The sequence below is a fragment of the Rutilus rutilus genome, assembly GCF_951802725.1.
Source record: "Rutilus rutilus genome assembly, chromosome: 25".
Classification (NCBI taxonomy): Eukaryota; Metazoa; Chordata; class Actinopteri; order Cypriniformes; family Leuciscidae; genus Rutilus; species Rutilus rutilus.
In genome coordinates this window covers 5470744-5490560 of record NC_140229.1, presented here as the reverse complement: position 1 = coordinate 5490560, position 19817 = coordinate 5470744, and the positions used below count along the sequence as shown (strand labels likewise).

Here is a 19817-nt window from a genome sequence, read left to right as displayed (position 1 = left end):
TGGTAAAATAATCTAATTCAAGATGTTTTCTCTAAAAATAAGTTTAGCCTGGTATGCTACACATCCTTATATACCCAAATCAATGGAAAATCTCAAATTATGTCCCAGTTTTTTTGCAGGACTTTTAAGCGACCTAATTACAAAAGCTAAGCTAGCAGCTACAATCAAGCTATTAGCAACAATCCGGTTAATATTCCGGCAAATAACTCTCAAAACTATGACAGCGAGAGCACAAGGCATTTTAGCACTGTGCTCATAGTTGTGCGCGCATTTGCATGGCTTCCTTTTGCTGTGGAGATGTGTGTCACACAGCTGTGTTCTCTGTGTGTGTGCGTCGCATTTGCGCTTCACCGCTAACCGATACCCACTGCCAACTGAAACTCTGTGGCCATTCGTAGCCACATGCTAAGATATCACTTCTCTTTTCTGTTACATTATTTGAAATGCTCTAAATTCATGGTGTAGATACATGCTCATTTAAATCTACACCTTAGCTAAAATACATTTTTGATCTATACTTTTTTACACCGCAATATAGTTAAAAATGAAAATGTGCAGTTGTTAGCATAACCCATACATTTATTTTCATAAATGTAACTAAGGAAAGATTTATTTAATAACATGTATACTTTCTTTGATTTGAACAAGACTTTACTGGTTGTCACATAAATAAATATGAAATATTAACTTGAGTTTAAATAATTTCACTTTGTAAGAATAATAAGAGTGAGGAATGATATGAGGCACAAAACTTCTACAGATAGGCCTATGTTGGAAATTAATACAATTATACAGTTTAACTCAAATATTTGTCCACAGATAAATCTGTATAGAACCAATCAGAATCAAGTACTCTAGAAAGCTAATTTAGATGTTATCAAATTATGTACTACTTATCAATAGGGACAGTAAATAATTTATAATGTTACAAACAATTTTTATTTCAAATAAATGTTGTTCTTTCTATTTATCAAAGAATCTTGACACCAAAAAAATCATGGTTTTCACAAAATATTAAGAAGCACAACTGTTTATAACATTAATATTAACTGTTTCTTGAGCACCAAATCAGCATATTAGAATGATTCCTGAAGGAGGTGAGCAATGCAATGGAATTTAATGCGAGTAAATAATAAAACGTTTAAAAAGTTATTTTAAATTGTAATAATATTTCACAATTTTTGGTGTAAGCATAAGCATAAGTGACTTCTTCTTTCAAAGACTTAAAAAAAAATCTTTCCATCCCCAAATTTTATGCAGCAAAATCTAACACTGACAACATTAAGAAACATGATATGACGCCAAAGCAGATATTGTTTGCCAAGAGTAATTGCACTCTCGCCCTGCAGTTAGCGGTTCATGGCTTAGACACGGACCTGTGATCGATATCCTTAAGAGTTTTTGTCAGGCTGCCCGACGTGGAGAAGAGATCTTGCCAGCCGGTTGGCTCCGACATCAGAGTAAGTCTCAGGATCTGTCCGCTCTTGGCACTCTGAGCCTCTGGCAGTGTGTGTGCGGGACCGAGCTCTCACACAGCAGGTGACTGACCTGAAGAAAGCAGGTGGCCATTTCTACCGCTGATACTTTCAGCTACACCCTGAAGTTTAATACTTGATTTTGGTGGTTTGTTCAAATCCTTAACCTTAAGTATAAGCAACAGTAATCACGCAAGAAGAGGTTTTTCAAATGGATTGAGATGTTTTATGTTGAAAGGGAGGTTAAGACATAAAGATTCTTAAAGCCTTTTTTAGCTTTTAGTATGAATATGTTAGCCTATGGGGTTATGAATAAGCTGCGTGTTCCCAAAACATTCAAAACATAAAATCTCTCACTTCCGCTAAAATGGATCACGGATTTTTATGACATCACCGCGGACTTCAGCTTCTCATCACATCTTCTGTCCAATCAAATGCTCTCTAGAATCTTAAGTGTCCCGCCCCCTATGCTATACCACCTGGCCAAAGCGACCGTTGACACGTCACAGGGTTGGAAATGTGAGTTCGGTTGCTCAAACGCTCGAGTTTTGAAGAATGAAACGAATGAAATGGGTAGAATTTATTCTCACCTCTACTATTAAATCCAACATATCATCAGCGCTCGGATTCGCTTCCATAGCACTGTCAAGTACGACTTGCAGTCCGTGAGGTAAACCGTGGCTATTGGCTATTTGAAAAGAGGGAGGAGCCATTCAATATGTCCCGCCTTAGGCCGGTGACACACTGGATGCGTGGCGTGAGCGTGGCGTTTCTGTTGCGTGTCAGCTGCGTCACGTTTTCCATGTCTTTGCACACCAGAAGCGTGTCTGACGCGGCGCTGCTGCTGCTAGGTGACATATTGGTGATATATTTGACACATGGGGAGAGAGTTGTGGAAGGCCTATACTTCATGTTAAAAAATATATAGCAGCAAAGACAACGTCGGCAGTGTTGACGGCAATATAGACTATAGAATATTTCGTTCTGTATTGACAGGTGCAGTATTTGAAAATCGATAATATTTTTTAAAATTGCATTTATATTTGCATTTATGTCAAACCCTAGACACTTTCAAACATCAAAATGACATTTATTAATATGTATTCGTGTCAAAATGTCATATAAACATCTTTTCCTATTCAATTTTGCTTGGAAACGCTTCCAAGACGCTTGCGTGTCGCGTGAAAAATAGGCGTCGGTTCTATTTCTAGCATGCACGCGTTTTCGCGTGTCACGCACGCAGTGTGCAAGCTCTAACCTGTTAACATGGGAGCCGAAATAAAAACGGACACGCCACGCAGCTGAGACGCTTACGCCACGCATCCAGTGTGTCACCGGCCTTAGCTTCCTGTTTCAGTGGAAATTACGTCAACGCATCATACAAAGATCCAAGGCACTTCAGTGGGCCTTTAAGAATAAAATTCTTAGCAACTGCAATTTTTCTTACTATTATTTTCTAATGTAAGAATAAAGTTAAGAATATTTTGTATTCCCAAAAACATTTCTTAATAATGTTCTAAAGAAATAGGAAAGTTTGAATTCTTGAGAAAGCTAAATGTGCTTCACTAGGTGCGTTTATCTCACACAGAGTCTGCGTCATAAGAACTGTATTTGATCTGGCAGTGGCGGGCTGGAGGTCTGGGTGTGGGTGTTTACAGCCGCATGGGAACCATCTCACGGGGAGGAAGTGACGTGGAAGCTCGGGAGCATTGTAAACCAAACCAGGATGACAGCAGCCACCTCAAACCCCCCCCTCACAGACTTCCTCTTCCAAATATACTGCACGTGTAAATGCAGCAGAACCAAAAATAAAATTATGAACTTTCTACCTCAAACAAAGCGTGACAGCTCATCACAACTGAATCAAACGTTGTTTACATTACGAGAGACAAATCTGGGGTGTTGTGGGATTTGCGACTTCAAAAAGAACAATATTTAATTTAATTTACAGCTCTATACGCAGATAGCGTTCTGTGACTTCAAATGCAGAATAGAGACGCCAGTCATCTCATCTGTAGACGCTCATTTTGAAAGTAAACATTAACGTCAAACCTGTGGGACTTGGCGGGAAAAAAAATCTGACACATAATCAAAGAACAAACTGACATGAGTCGAGCAACATGGTAAGGCCTAAAAAAGGCCACAAACATGCAAGTTTGCGACAACCAAAATGGATTGCACCTCTGTAATTTTGAGGACGGAGAAAATTTGAGGGTTTTGGCTACACTCTGTGCTATATTTAAGCAAGATAGCATGAGATATTCACCGTATAGCACATCCTTGAGTGTCTTAAAGGGAAAGTTCACCAACAAATCTGAATTCTGTCAGCATTTACTCACCCTCATGTTGGTCATAACCTGTCTGACTTATTCTTCTGAGGAACACAATGAGTTCCAAACAACATTTGACATCACTGACTTTCATTGTATGTTGTGTTCCACAGAATAAAGACATACAAGTTAGCTGGTAAACAGGCGTTTCACTTCATAGCTGGCGCAATATTGTATTTTAACATGATTTGAACGCTGTATAGACCAATCGGCCTCCCGAAATGAAACTATGCAGTTTATAGACCTACAAAGAATGGCTTAAACTTCCGCTGTCAAGACTTGTCGGTAACTGTCCTTGATCAGCTGGGCTTCTGTAAGACCTCAGGAGGTCAAGAATGTCCATTTGTCCTTTGGAAGACACCTGGCTTGGGATCCTCGCTGGAGACACCGTTTGAAACCTGTCGGTGTACAGATGTCATAACAACTAAGTACAAAAGCTGAACAGACTGAAGCAGGAGCTCAAGAAACCTGCTGACGATCCTGTTAATGGGAATAACTTGGACAGGATTCCAGTGGCGTGTTACAGTGGATGCAGTATCTGTTACCTCAAGAGCCGACAAGTCACATTTTACCTCACTCTAAACTATGAACACATGATCCACTAAAAATATCCCCCTAGCGCACGCGTCGAGTGGGGGCTCGCTGATTAACGCTATATACGGCCCACCGTACAAAGAGTTCTCTGTGCGAAACCTACTCACTGGAGGATGTAACAGTGAATTGAGCATTTTACACCAGTGACAAAGATAGATTACGTGACAGGGTTTTTTTTTTGTGGGGCAAAATCAAGTTGTGCCAAAAAACTGCTTTGAGAGCAAGATCAGCAAAACCACAGACCAGGAGAGCTTAGATTTCATTTATACATTTTACATTTGTCTATAGTGGTAAAACAAGGTTGAGCATGCATAGTGCAAATTAATGAACATTCATCATTTATCCTTCATTTATCCAACGTTTTTAAAAGAAGTATCTTCTACATACCAAGGCTGCATTTATTTGATTAAAAAAAAAAATACAGTAAAAACAGCAATATTATGAAATATAATTGCAATTAAATATAACTGTTTTCTATTTGAATATATTTTAAAATGTTATTTACTCCTGTGATGCAAACTGAATTTTCAGCATCATTACTCCAGTCTTCAGTGTCACATGATCCTTCAGAAATCAGTCTAATATGCTGGTTTGAAACCATGATTAAAATAAAATCTGGATTTTTTTTTTTGATGAATTGAAAGTTTAAAAGAATAGCATTCACAGTACTTAAAATCAGCATTTAGTAATAAAATCCTTGCTGAAATAAAAGTATTAATTTCATTAGATATTGCTGACCCCGAACTTTTGAACAGTAGTGTATATAATATATCCGTATAAGTATAAGTTCAAGTATAAGAAATTTGTAGAAATTTATCGTGAAAATATTTACGAGTCGGCATAAAAAACGACACTGAAATTTTTTTTTTCAAATGTCTTCATTCAGCAGTTCTAATCAGCCCAGCTGTTTTTCAGGAACGATGGTGATATACTTTTGCGGTTTTGCTGCATTTCTCTCAGTGGCTAATGAAGAAAACCAAGGAAAGTGCCATGGAGGTCTGACCAGCACCCAGACCACCCAGCAGGATAACCTACACAACTCATATACTGGGTGCGCTCCTCCCCATACGTGCTGCTACTAGCTGTTAATACCACAATTACAACTTCATCCCATCAGGCCCTTTATGAAACTGCTGGTTTTATTCCTCAACATGACAAACCGCCGAAGTTCCTACAGGCCTCTAATAACATATAAATCCAGACGTTTTTGGATGGTTACCTTTTTAAAATACATCACCGTTACAATATTTATTAATTGCCTTCTCACCATCAAGTGATTCCTCGCACAGCTTATGTTAATGAAACACATTGGCTGTTGTCATGATTTATTGCTGTTAAGTTGTCATCCCTCACCAGTAACTAATGCGATCGCACGTCAGGTTTATAGTTTCCTGATGGCAATAAACAGTTGAAGTGTGTGCCATTCTTTGAGAGGCACATCACAGAGTCTCAGTGCATGGCACACGTTTCCTGTTTGTCTACAAGTATTTCACCTCTTTTCTAAAGCATCAAGAATCATGTGCATTTGCTCATTTCTTGCAGCACTTCCCATACTAACAACATGCCTAAACACTTTCACAAAAAGGGCACAATGAATGTCATTAAGTACAGGGAGGAGCATTAGGCTTTCCTGGATCACATTTTGCCCTTTGGCCATTATTATTGTACAAGCACCAGTGGAAAGCACTTCTCTCTCATCTAAACTGCTGCGTTTCACCCAGGGAACCCCGTCCTGGATATTCCGGGTTAACTGTAAAGCCATTCGTTTCAGTAAGCGCTGCCATATAAAATAACTTGTTTACAGTTCTCCAATTACCACAGCGGGGTATAAATAGAGATGCTATTCACATAATTACACCATTTTGGAAAAAGATGTTTGTTTAGTGTTACCTAAACCACTCCAGACATCATTTTAAATTGTGCATTAAAAAAAAGTACATCCAGTGCACAACTCCGAATTATTACCGCTTAGACGTGTTTATTCTGTTTTATTATACTATTCCAGTATATTGTACACTCTTAAAAAATAAAGGTTCTTTACGGTTCCATGAAGAACCTTTAACATCCATGGAACCTTTGCATTCCACAAAAGATTCTTTATAGTGGAAAATGGTTTACGTTCTTCACACTAAGGAAAAAAATGGTTCTTTTTAGAACTGTTCACTGAAAGGTTCTTTGGAGAACCCAAAACGTTTTCTCTATGGCGTTGTTGTGGAAGAAAAAAACTTTTGGAACCTCTTTTTTAAGAGTGTATTATTTATATTCTATTACTTTTATAACATATAATATTACATAGACCATTCTGTACTTCATTAGTATTACTTGTAAAACTATTCTATTCTAATGTACACTATTGCATTACTTATACTATATTGCACTAGTTCTGCATACTGCTTGTTAAACTACAGTATACTATTCTATTCAATACTATAACTAATTGTACTATTCTATTTTATTAATCAAACATAATTTAAACAAAACCACAATAATAACGGTAAACAAAAGCATCTAGTTGTGACAGTTCAACTTACTTTGTAATGCATGAGTGTGTCAGGTCCAGAGAACGTGCGCGCGCTGGTGTTAATGGTCAGACACGCACCGGTCCAGAACTCCTCACGCGCTCTCCAAATCCAGAACCGCGTCAAAGCGCTTCATGTGCGCGTCAATGTGAGAATGATCGCAGAACTCCGCGTGTCTCATTGGCTTTGACACATGCAGCGATGGAAAGCTTCCTTTCAATAGCAGGAAAAAACAACAACTGAAGGTGTCCAGAGTTATCCTGGATAGATCAGTGGTGTTTGAGATCTCCTCTAGTTTACTGACAAGATCCTCACGCGCGTCTGTTCGTCACACAGGAGAGAGAATCATTCTCTCTCTCTCTCTCTCTCTCTCTCTCTCTCTGTAAAGAGGGCGGGACTAACGCGTACAGTAACTCACAACAGTCTACAGTGCGAGCGCGTGAACGCGTGAACGCTCTTATTTTAATCACCACGCGTCGCGTCGAGTGTGGGCTACAAACGTGAGAGCTCAAGCGGATAAACGTTTTCAATTATTCCACTTAAGTAGACATCGGTTTTCATTTTGTCTTGTTATTTGAAGGCATACTTGTGTACAGAAATTACTTATTTCTCTGTGACTTTATCTTTATTTTTTTCTCTAAAATAAAATAAATATGAAAATGTAAACTGTAAAAAAGTAACTTAAATTTGTTTAAAGACAATAAGGGAATATCATTCTTACCAATCACTTGCTCATAACCTTTAGTTTCAACTTCACTATCTTCTCCCTCTGAATCTTCACTGCTTTTGTGTCTCCATCAAATGGGGTTTTGAGGCTTTCAGGCACTTCGTTTGGCACCTAGAAAAATGAAATATTAATCAAATTGTATGAATTAGTTATTAGTCTGGGGGACAATCAGTGAACATCAGAAACGCACATTAAAACTCACCAGTGAAGTTTAGAGACTGGCGGCAGAAACACACGTGACTCATTACCGCACACTAGTGGCGGGTTTGTGCATTACACCTCAATACACACTTACCATATATCCTTCAATAACCATAACACCCCCGATCAGAGGGCTTATGTATTTGTTCATTCAGCTGAGACCGAGTCTGTTAAAGATTTTCTTTTTTTTTAAAGTTTAGTTTATCTCGATAACTGAGCATTAGGGAGAGAGCGGAAACAGAGTTCATCCACTCTTGTCCAAGAAAAGCTATGTGCGTGTTTTAATAGACACACTACACTGACAACCCTTTACCTTTCCAACACTTTTCCTGGCAGCAGGGCACTAATGCTGACACTCACAGAGGAACATGGGCGCTCTCAGGGGCCATGTTTTTCATTGAACAATTTCCCCCAGAGCTGCCAAGTGCGGGTAAGGGTAAAACCTCCATGTGAAGTTTAGCAATACTTTGAGCTTAATCTTAAGTGTCTGTGAAGCTTTGGTGGTCATTATTTGGATTTTGCAATTGTTTGTGTTTTCTAAGATCTGTGCACTTCCATGATAGGCTTGATACATTTATATCAAGATGAAAATCAGTAATAGAACAGAGATGCAGCACACATTTTAAAGCCACCATGAAATCAAAATTGACAGTTCTTGTTTTTTTTTATGGAATATTACAGTGTTTATTATAAATTATTCATCTGTGCACATCTTTTTTATTCATGCGAGTAGTCTTTAATCAGAATATCTTCCCACTCATATCTCTTCTCTGATGATGCGTTTACTGGCGTGAGGGCGGGGCAACCTGTCACTCACAAGAGATCCACCAATAGCAAACCACAACCATCCAATCAATTCCCCATGGATAAAATCAAGTCCCGTTCTACATTTTGTCTGGTTCCAGAAACGAGATATATGCCACGATAGGGAAGAAAAGACTATCGCAACTTCCATTTCATGCCATCTCTCTCTCTCTCTGAAAGCAGTTAGAGTTAGTCAAAAGATAAAATAAACAGTGTGTCTTTTCAAGCACAGCTTTTCTTTCAGAAGCAAATTACAGGGGTTTTTTTATCTTTACTTTAAACTATTTTGGACAAGGCGGATCTTTTTGAGGGTGTCTTTCTGTGTTAATTGGTTAAAATATAACAGTGCAATTACAGAATAAAGGAAAAACTCATACAGGTTTGGAATGAACTGAGTAAATAATGACAGAATCTACATGTTACAGCAACTGTCCTGCAAAATTATTCAACACAATTACACAGGACTTGTTAGTAAGAATCCGCAGGCTATTCGTGACTAACAGAGGGCTTTTTAGTAGTTTGCATTTGTGGCTGAGCTCCAAACTACACCTGTAATCCTCAACATATAAGCCTGATTACAGAAAACATGCTTTCTATTGTTATGGCTCATACTCTGGTTTCACTGGGGAAGTCCTAGCGTGCAAACCTCGCTTCAAATCATGCCGCATTATGTGGCTCACCTGACAAGTTCTCAGGCAATGATGTCTCTAAAGCTGCCTTTAAGGCATGTCATCTCTGAGTGTTACATAACCTGATACCTATGCTTACAGGTATGCTTTTGATAAATATATATCATATTACACTACATTATGCCAAAAAAATTACATTATGATGTTGCATGAAAACCCATGTGCAGAAGTACAAATACAGCAAACAAAAAAGAAAAATGAATAAAAAATCTAATTTACAACTTTACCTACTCCAAAACTACCTAATCACATTTATATTAAAGAAAAACACTATTTGAAGAATCGTAAGCAATACAGCATTTTTTCATGTTTATCATATTATTTAGAAAATGTCATATTACAAACTTTTCCTAAAGAAATATATTAAATATAATATAATAAATATAACATTATAACACAATATATATATATCCAAGCTGGATAAATGCTCTACTATATACTCAAAATACAAACTTGTGTGGTAAAAACTGAGCATGGTGCAGCTGAACATGCAAATCTTGCTGCATTGACATTCAAAATCCAAAGTGGGTCAGTTTGCGCTTCCTTCTCCTAAACATTCAGCTTTTTTAGAGCATCGGGACAGCCAGAGAGTCTAAACTATATAAACAATGGCACAAACGCTCACACTCGCTACATAAGGATAGCATTATCACGGCGTCTTGTTTTGAAACTGAAGCGGTAAGAAGAGAAGGCTGCAGTGGTTGTGGGCAGGAATTGGTGGTTTTGTGGGCACCTCAAATGCCCTTGATGTGCCTTTCATTATCTCAAACACTCTTGATGGATTCCCTACAGCTGTGGCCTAGAGAAAGAAATCCCTAGGGGATCAAGCACCAGCGATGAGCATTAATGCCCGTTCACACCAAGGACGATAACTATAACGATAAAGACGTAGTTCTAAAATCACTCTAAATATAAAAGAACAGAAAAGTTCACACCACAACTATAACGGCACAGAGAGACGATATCGTTGGAATCACTTTCAGAACCATTTTTTTTCCAGCTGATGAACGATAAAAACATTGACAGCCAATCAGAATCAATCCTGCTTTAAAGAGCTCGCGCATTTAAAGCAGCAGATGACATAAAAGCAGAATGGATTCTGATTGGCTGTCAATTAGCTTCCAATGATATTGTTTCTTGGTGCTGTTATCGTTACAGTTGTGGTGCGAAATCGATTTTTAAAACTATATCTTTATCGTTATCTTTAAGGCCCTTTCACACCAAGAACAATAACTATAAAGATAACTATAACAAACTATTGCATATTAGCGTCCACACCTGCAGACGATATCGTTCTGTTTATTCTAAAGGCCATTGCACACTGAGTCCGAAATTTTCGTATGCGTTTTTTTTTTCGTGTTCGTCAGCCTTAAAATTCGTCACGCACAGAAACCTTGCACACTGAGTCCAATGCGTATTTATTAAACCTTAAAAATACAAAATGGATTCGTCAAGCAGTGAGGATGATTTTGTTGCCCTCTTTCTTCTTAAAAAGAGAAAAAGAAAGAGGAAATATTGGGTCCATCCAATCCTGAGATTGCGCCGAGAGTTTCACCTCCTTATCAAGGAGTTGCGAAATTATCCCGAGCGATTCAAAAATGACCTCAGAATGTCAGTGGAACCGTTTGATGCTTTGCTAGCGATACTGGAGCCACATATTAAAAAGAAGACCACCAATTTCCGTGAACCGAGACTGGCAGTATGTCTAAAGTATGGGGTGGAGTGGCACAATGGATAAGACACATGCCTTTGGTGTGAGAGACCCGGGTTCGAATCCACTGTGAGACACCAATGTGTCCCTGAGCAAGACACTTAACCCCTAGTTGCTCCAGAGGCGTGCGACCTCTGACATTATATAGCAATTGTAAGTCGCTTTGGATAAAAGCGTCAGCTAAATGTAAATGTAAAGTATGGACACACACACACACGGCCGGCGGAAGCGCTGGGCAGACAGAACAGCTGTATCAGGTTTTTCATACAGTACTTTGTGCTGCGAGACTTGTACGGTGGCTCTGAATTGTCAAAAAAACCTCTCAAAATACTGTCTGTGGATGCGAAAAACGCCGAAAATCGAACCCGATCCGAATTTTTTTATTACGGACGAAAGTTTCGTAGACGTAGGCAAGCGTGATTGACATAACGTGAGGTCGAATTTTTTTTTTTACGTGCGAAAATTTTGGATGCGAATTTCGGACTCAGTGTGCAATGGCCTTAAGCGCGCGGCGCAGTTTTGTGCTTTGTAGCAGGATGGATTCTGATTGGCTGGTTAATGTTTTTATCATTCATAAGCTGTAAAAAAAAATCATCTGAAAGTGATTCCTACAATATCAATTCTCTGTACCGTTATCTTTATAAGGGGCTTTCGCACTGGGTAGTTATAGTAATTCAGTTATAGGAACTAGCCACCAGGGCGGTTCCCAGAAAAAATGATTGTTCCCCTATAGGGCCATTTTCCTGGTTGCATTCGTATCGCCAGTAGGAACTTTGAAGTGACGCAACACAGCCGACAGCGATGTCATTTAAGCGTGGCATTAACCAACGTCAACAACTGGAGAATGGAGGACGCCGTGATAGGAGGTGTGTTTTTGCTTTTTTTTTTTTTGAGGGATTCGTGATAACGGAGATGGAAGTTATGTGATGGAAAGAGCAAAAAGAAGGGCTTGGTCCCTTCAAAATCACGTTGGCTTTTCTCTGTGGCGTAAAGGTTAAGCAGTGCCTTGACTTCGGAGTCAGTCCATCTATCCCCGTCTTCCATCGTGAAGTTTGTTTGTGGAGTAAACTATGTGCATTTAGCGTGGGTGCTGTTTCGTATAGCCATGCTTTCGACAAATCAACGTACTCTTACGTCACTGGTAGTTCCTATTGCGCTGGGTTAAACCCAAGCGCCAACTTTCCGGTCTCTCTCTTGAATCCAACACGGAAATGACTTAAACTGCAATTCATCGACTCCCCAAGTTAAAATGCCCAACTTTACAGCAGAAAAAAACATGTTCACAGCCTGGAACAAAAAGTGGTTTTAGTCTATATAGCAAATTTGTCCCTTCATGACAACTGTGAGGGGAGTGAATTTTTTTATAACTCATCCTTTTAAATTATATCAAGCCTTAAAGTTCTGCATAATTAAGGGCGTGGCCACTTGAGTGACAGGTGGATTGCGACTGCTGTCACTACTAGGCGTTTGTTTGCCGTCATGTCACCTCAGCTAATCCCGCCTTTTTGCCCATTTTCAGTTATCCGTGAGTGACGCGCTGCCAAGATGGCGACGGCCGGTTCCGCCCACTTTGGGCTTCAAAAATGCTCTTCAGAAATCTACGGGTGACGTCACGGACACTACATCCATATTTTTTTACAGTCTATGGTTAAACCCTACTCTGAAGTAGGAGCTAATATAGCTCCCCCAAAAGGCGTTCCTAGAACTAAATTCGTTCCCAGTTCCTGCGGTGCGAACGCGCCAAAAAGTGGGTAATTCCACCATTAGCTCTATAGGAACTATGACAAGGTTCTTCCGGTGCAAAAGCCCCCAAAAGTTGTAGTGTGGACTTTTTCTTTTGCATTTAGATTTTTATTTCTTTAGCGTTATCATAGTTATTGTCCTTCATGTGAACGGGCCTTTATCCTCGGAACCTGTGCACACTTATTTAATCCTAATTCCAACACATATTCATCTTTTTATTTCAATATTATGTACACTGGCACCAAACAAAATCACTGGCTTGATTAAGTCCTCAAACTGTCCGACAAAGAAAGCCACGGTCGACGTCAAAGCTCCTTTTGTCATAAAAGGAGCCGTAAATAAGCTTGACTCAATATTAGTAAACGGTGGCCCGTTCCCTGCATTCATCTCCTAGACAAACATATCTATTTACGAAGGCAAACCATGTCCAGAAAAAAAGCCGACCTCTCTAAATTTGTATCTCTCTATTTCTATTCTCAGGTCCGCATTCCCCAAACGAGACGTGTTGAAACACCGTGTCATACTAGCACACGCACTTTATTGACTTATGTTCACCACAGACACGTCATTTTTTTTGCCAACATCAAACATTTTGGATACTTTTTGGTCACTTACCAGTCCGATAAGGTTCTTCTCCAGGAAGGTCAACCCTCCAGCACCTGCTGTGGGTCAGTCTTTGTAGAAAAGTAAAAGTAAAAAGATTGTTTATGTGTCAAAAAAAAAAGGCTAAGGAAAAAGTAATAAAGCCAGACCAGCTGGCTTTGAAGAGAAACCCAAAATTGGGTTGTGTATAGTTCAGATCTCGATCCACAGTGAAGGGGAGATGGCATCCTCACCCCAACCGCACCCAACAAGGACATACACACTCACACACACATAAGCACATGTATGCGTGATGGTTCAGTGTCTGGCAGGGCCTCTCTCACCTGCTCCCGTCAGTCTGGTGTATATTTAGATGAAAGTATCACTGACATGCAGGCCTCTGTTGGCCTTGGCACAAGTGCCCAGGATTATTGCCCCTTCAAGAAGATATTGCAGCTTTTCATGCAGATTCATTTAATTTAGATTACATTCAATTTGTATTTGACAGGACAAGAGCATGCTGTTCTTTGGAAAGCAACATTATTTTAGTTTCATTACTATCGTAGTTTAAGTTAATATTTTGAATTCTGTTTTATTTTTACTGTCTGTTTTCAATTTCATTTTAAAGTTTTAGCAATTTAAGTATGTGTTTGTGTCAGTTTATATATATATATATATATATTTAGTTTGAGTTATTATAGTTCTTCAACTTAAGAAATGTTGCCTTGGCAAAATAATTTTGAATTTTTTTTTATATTTTATTTTATTTCAATTAATGAAAATGTTATTTATGGTTTTAGCTTTAATTACAGCTAATGACAATAATCTTGTCCAGGGTAAATTTCATCTACAAATGTAAAAGAAAGAAAGAAAATATATATATATATTTCACATGAAGAAAATGAGGTCTATTTTAAAACTATTATATATTATTATATATATAATATTTATTATAATAGTTTTAACAATAGTAAGTACATGTAGTAACGTGTAACTTTCACCCTAAAATAAAGTGTTACTATATATATATATATATATATATATATATATATATATATATATATATATATATATATATATTTATTTATTTATATATATATATATATATATATATATATATAGTTAGTAACACTTTATTTTAGGGTGAAAGTTACATGTTCCTATACATGTACTTACTGTAGAAATAACAGTAAATTATGCATAATTACAAGTAACTAACTCTAAAACAAACCCTAACTGTAACTCTATAGTAAGTACATAGTTAATTAATATTACTCAGTACTTATTTGAGTAAGTACAATGTAATAATAACCTTAAAATAAAGTGTAACTATATATACACTATATAACTACATTAGTTACAAACTAACAATGACCAATTCTTCTGCATCATTTATTAATATTAATCCATGTTAATTATTATTTATTTAATGTTAATTTCAACATTTACTATTACATTTTTAAGAGTCAAAAGATGTATCTGTTAAAGTTAATGCACTGTGAACTATGATGAACATTGAACAAATTCTTTATTTTTATTTATTTTTTATTATTAACAAAGGTTAAACATACTATGAAAATATATTGCTCAAATGTTAGTTCATGCTAGTTAATGCATTAACAAATGAAACCTTACTATAAAGTGTTACCATCAAAATATTATTAAATTAAAAAAATTTATTTATGTATTTATTTGGATTTTGTGGTGAAATATGACAGGTTTCGAGAGAGCCATCCAAACATTAATTTATCTGATTCATCCAGTACTGTTGAATGACTGAAAATAGTATGCATTATTTCTGTAGCATTGCTTTGAACATACAGTCATAATGTATGAACATACAGTCATTCACATGCATCTTTTGCAATGGGATACTCTGAGAAAGAGGACACTAGCGGTCACATGACTCTTCTGGAACATATCCCTGGTCACCATGTGGTAATGGGAGGGCCCTGCTGGTCTGTCCTGGTATGCATGTCGACCAGTCCCAGAGAGACACCGAACCTCCAGTAGAAACCAAAGATAACAAACATTTGCCCACGCAGTGGCCGTCTTAACATGGATGGGTGAAAACGTATAACTTTTGGGCTTTGCTTTTGGGAAATGACAGTGGCATAAAACTTTACCGGAATTGTCCAATTCGACAAAGACGATAGGCCAATCCTAATCTGAAAACCCCAAGCAGCAAGCGCCGTGCAATTGTCCAAGACTTGATTTCAAGATGGATTGGATTTGGACTGCTCACAACCTGTGTTTACAGAGAGACAATTTAAACAAACTTGCATGGAATAAAGAGAAAGTCAATTATCTGTCTCCACAGCAGAAGTTCCAGTAAAATGTGTCTGAAGCGGTTGAAAAGGATTTTTCCACTCTTTTGACTTTTTTCCCAGGGCAAATATATAAACATTCTTAAATCAACATTAACTTGAGACACAAATTACTTAAGGAATTAAGTTTTGTTTTCTGAAATAATGATCAAATTTGGTAACACTTTAGTTTATGGTCCATTTCTCACTATTAAGTTTCTTATTAACACGCATATTACTAGGATATTGGCTGTTCATTAGTACTTATAAAGCAATGTTAATGCCTTATTCTGCATGAACATATTCTACATCCCTTAATCCACCCAATACCTAAACTCAACACCTTACTAACTTTTAATAAGCAGTAATTAGGAACTTATTGTGGCAAAAGCCATAGTAAATGGTTAGTTAATAGTGAGAACTGGATCCTGACCTAAAGTGTGACCGTGAAGCTTATGCTTAAAGTCACCATGAAATCAAAATTGACAATTCTTTTTTAATGGAATATTGCAGTATGAATGTGCCCTCGAAATCTTTAATCACTCACATGAGATCCACCAATAGCAAACCACAACCATCTAATGATCCAATAAATTCCTGATAGACAAAACAAGTCCCGCACTCTCGCATCAAGTCCGCAAAGACAAGATGAACACTGTGAGCGAGTGTTAGAAATCAGGAATGGCGAGAGAACATTGTGCTTGGTACATTTTTCCTCTTCAAACCAAACTTGGGTCTTCAGCCAACAAAGTTTAAATCCCGGCTAGCTTGCTTTCCTGTTTACGTGAGGTCAGTAGACGGAGAGTAGGCGTCTTTTGCAACTGTTTGAACACATTCGACCACATGAGCGTTTACACTTTGAAAGCAATCCAGTCGAATGCGTTTTCGACTACCTCTGGAAGTGGTCGAAAGTGGACAAGCTCAAAACATTTAGACCCTGTTTACACCTATATTTAGAGTCTTCCACTTGTGATCCAATCGACCAAAACGCATTTTAATTCCAGGTGTAAACAGGGCCTTTAACACACTACTAACCCAACTCAACCAGGCCTCACCCCCTATTGTTTTGCGTAGGCTACGCCTTGGGCGGGAGTTATTTAAATGAGGAAAATTGTGATGTGTTTGTTCCCTGAAGAAAACTCAAGACTACGATGGAGGCGTTTCAGGGAGTTCAGAAACGGTGACAATGATATAGAGAATAACTCCCTTTGGAGTGACTTTGTAACTTTGCGGACCTTTTAAATGCTCAAATACAGCAAGATTACGCACTAAAGAAAGTTGAAAATGTAAAAAAGCTCCTTCTAAAATCTTCTATCTAAAAAAGAACGTTTAGATATAAACAAGACAAAAATACTGAGTAAGAAAATCATTTTTTGCAGTGTGGGGGTTGGTCATGCGCTTTGGCAACAAAACCTGTGTCTCGTTGGCCTTGTGCTCCGCTCAGCACTAGGAGTGGCGTGTGGCACCGGTGGCAAGGCCTAATGACAGAGCACCCGTGCCAGAGAGATCTTGTGGGAACACCATGTCCGGCACACCCAGGAGGGGCTCCAACATTGTGACACATTTATAGGGAAGCCGTTCCCAACACAAAACTTTTGTTGTTTTTGTTGTTGGCGGCGCAATCGAGCTTCAACGCCGGTGTCGGCCGTCGATATTTCACCCCTGTGTGTCTGATGCACCGCCGACTTATCGCTCAAAGGCTTTTTGTTTTGTTACGGCATGGGGAAAAAAATCCACATGTTCGAGCTATTATCCTAACGAGTTGGCTGACAGATTTGCATGTGTGTTTCTGCTCTAGTCGCCACAGAAAAAAAAAAAAAAGGTTGTATAAGAGACTCTGCCTAGTTTTATTCAAAAAGCCCTGAGGTTTGTGGCTACAAGGTTTTTGGCTTTCCATAGAGGTGCCTCTGTGTAGGAGAACAACCGTGCCGTTTCCCCAACACACTGTGGCGTGAGCTGACTTCAGCCTGTCAGGCCCTGAGCCGCCACACAAGGTCTCACTGTGTGTTTTAAGACCAGACGCTGTGAAGCAAAGAAGAAACAATGAGCACCGTGGCCCTCAAAAATTATGTAAATGCAATTGAAGATAGTGTTAAATAAAAAAAAATCCCTGAGACACGGTGAGAAACAAAAAGAATAGAGCAGGAAATGTGTGCGGTGAACAAGTGTCGGTTTGCAGGGGGTTGGGAGAAGAAACAGCGTTCTGAGAAGTTCTACCTCCAAAGATAATATTTTCAGAAGATCTTTGCGCGCACATCTGGTTCTTTTCAAGGGCGACTTATTGGTAGTGCCATAGCTTATTTTTCTTCGCCCTGCACCTCTCCTACGGTGTCCTTCCAAGCATATCCCAGCGGCCCGGCTGAAAATGCTAATGTTCCCGACACTTAGTCAAGTCAGGCTCTTGGGAAGTGTTCTGACGATTGACCTCTCAGCTCCTTCCTCTAGAGGATGAAGTGATGATATCTGAGGGCAGATCAATGAGACATAAATGCAGAAACTTCATTCAATACAAATATTAGTCTCAAGAACTCACCTGCTTCCTCTACTGTTTGGAGTCAATAAAGTGGTTTTGACATTGAGTCATTCTATAAAACAGGTGGCAATAAAAAAAAGAAGGTAAAATGTACAAAATGCAAGATATATAAAGAAGTCTTTTATGCTCACCAAGGCTGCATTTATTTGATTTAAAAAAACAGTAAAAAGTAATATTGTGAAATATTATTACAATTTAAAAGAACTGGTTTCTGTTCGAAAATATTTAAAAATGTAATTTATTCCTGTGATGTTAAAGCTGAAAAAAAAAATCATTCTAAAGCAACATTTATTTGAAATAGATATTTTTTTAAACGTTGCTATATATACATATATATATATTATATTACTATTTTATTTACTGCCTATATATATAGACCCTTTCCAAAAAATTTGAATATCATGGAAAAGTTTATTTATTTCCATAATTCCATTCAAAACGTTAAACTTCCACAGATTATAGATTCAGGGCCCACAACTTAAACGATTTCAAGTATTTAGTTGTTTATTTGTACATAATTTGGGCTTCCAGCTCATAAAACCCACGAAAACAGGATTTCCAAAAATTTGAATATTACTGAAATCACACAGTAATTACGCAGTGATACCATGGTAATTGAACCAGGTTTGGGTTATTTTGGCAGTGTGGGAAGGTGCAAATCCTGCTGGAAAATGAAGTCAGCATCTCCATAAAGCTTGTCTGCTGAAGGAAGCATGAAGTGCTCTGAAAATGTCCTGGTAGACGGCTGCGTTGAGTGGACAGCACAGTGGACCAACACCAGCCGATGACCAACACAGACTGTGGAAACTTCACACTGGACTTCAAGCATCTTGGATTGTGTGCCTCTCCATTCTTCCTCCAGACTCTGGGACCTTGGTCGTCTGTATATATATTTTACACATACACATATCATCATCATCATCAATCGGCTGCGAACATGGTAGGTTGACAGTCGGTCACTAATTTTCTCCATTCCTTGCGATTGCTGGCAACTTCTCGTAGTTCGCTCGCTGTTGCTGGTACGTCCTTATTGAGGAGTTCGCCGATATATTGATGGTATAGCTTTCACGCTCTGCCTCGACTTCTTGTGCCATGCTGCTGTTGTGGCGCGTACAAGACATACTTGTTGATCAAGTCGCTCTCATGTCTTCTTAGGGCAGTGTCTTACAAATCTTAGCTGCCTCTGTTGTACTTGAAGAACGAGTTGGTTGCGGCCGACTCTTTCATAAATCTCTTGATTGCTTTTCTTGTCCAGATGCTTTATGCCAAGCATGATTCTGTAGCAGTTGGTGGCAAAACTGTTGAGTTGGTCTCTGAGTTTGCTGCTAAGGATCCAGCTCTCGCAACCATAGAGCAGGATTGAGACACACGCAGCTTTGAATATGTTGATCTTGAGTCTAATTGGAAGACTTCTTGACTGAAATACGTTCTTCATCTTCCAGAAGGCCCCCCATGCTTGGCCTTTTCGTATTTAGACGTCGGATTCGCTAGAGGCGATGTGGGAGCCAAGATGTTTGAAGTTCTTGGTCCATTCAATGGTCTGTCCATCTATCTCTGTGTGCTGATGATTGTGTATTGCCATGTCCAGACCAGCATATTCTTG

At 38.5% G+C, this 19817-nt stretch overlaps 1 protein-coding gene across 4 annotated transcripts in view; it reads right to left on the bottom strand.

The window, feature by feature from the left end:
* The window catches only part of mef2ca (myocyte enhancer factor 2ca), a 42839-nt gene extending 29186 nt beyond the window's left edge, over positions 1-13653 (bottom strand). For 2 of the 4 annotated variants that reach the window (XM_084400953.1, XM_084400955.1), the window contains exons 1-2: positions 13409-13653; positions 7640-7756 (exon numbers count right to left, since the gene is read on the bottom strand). The gene's annotated coding sequence lies outside the window, so the exon portion shown is untranslated. Of the gene's footprint in view, positions 1-6930; positions 7272-7639; positions 7757-13408 lie in introns of those variants that run through there. The other 2 variants (XM_084400954.1, XM_084400956.1) reach the window with 1 other exon arrangement.
* Positions 13654-19817: the final 6164 nt, after the last annotated feature.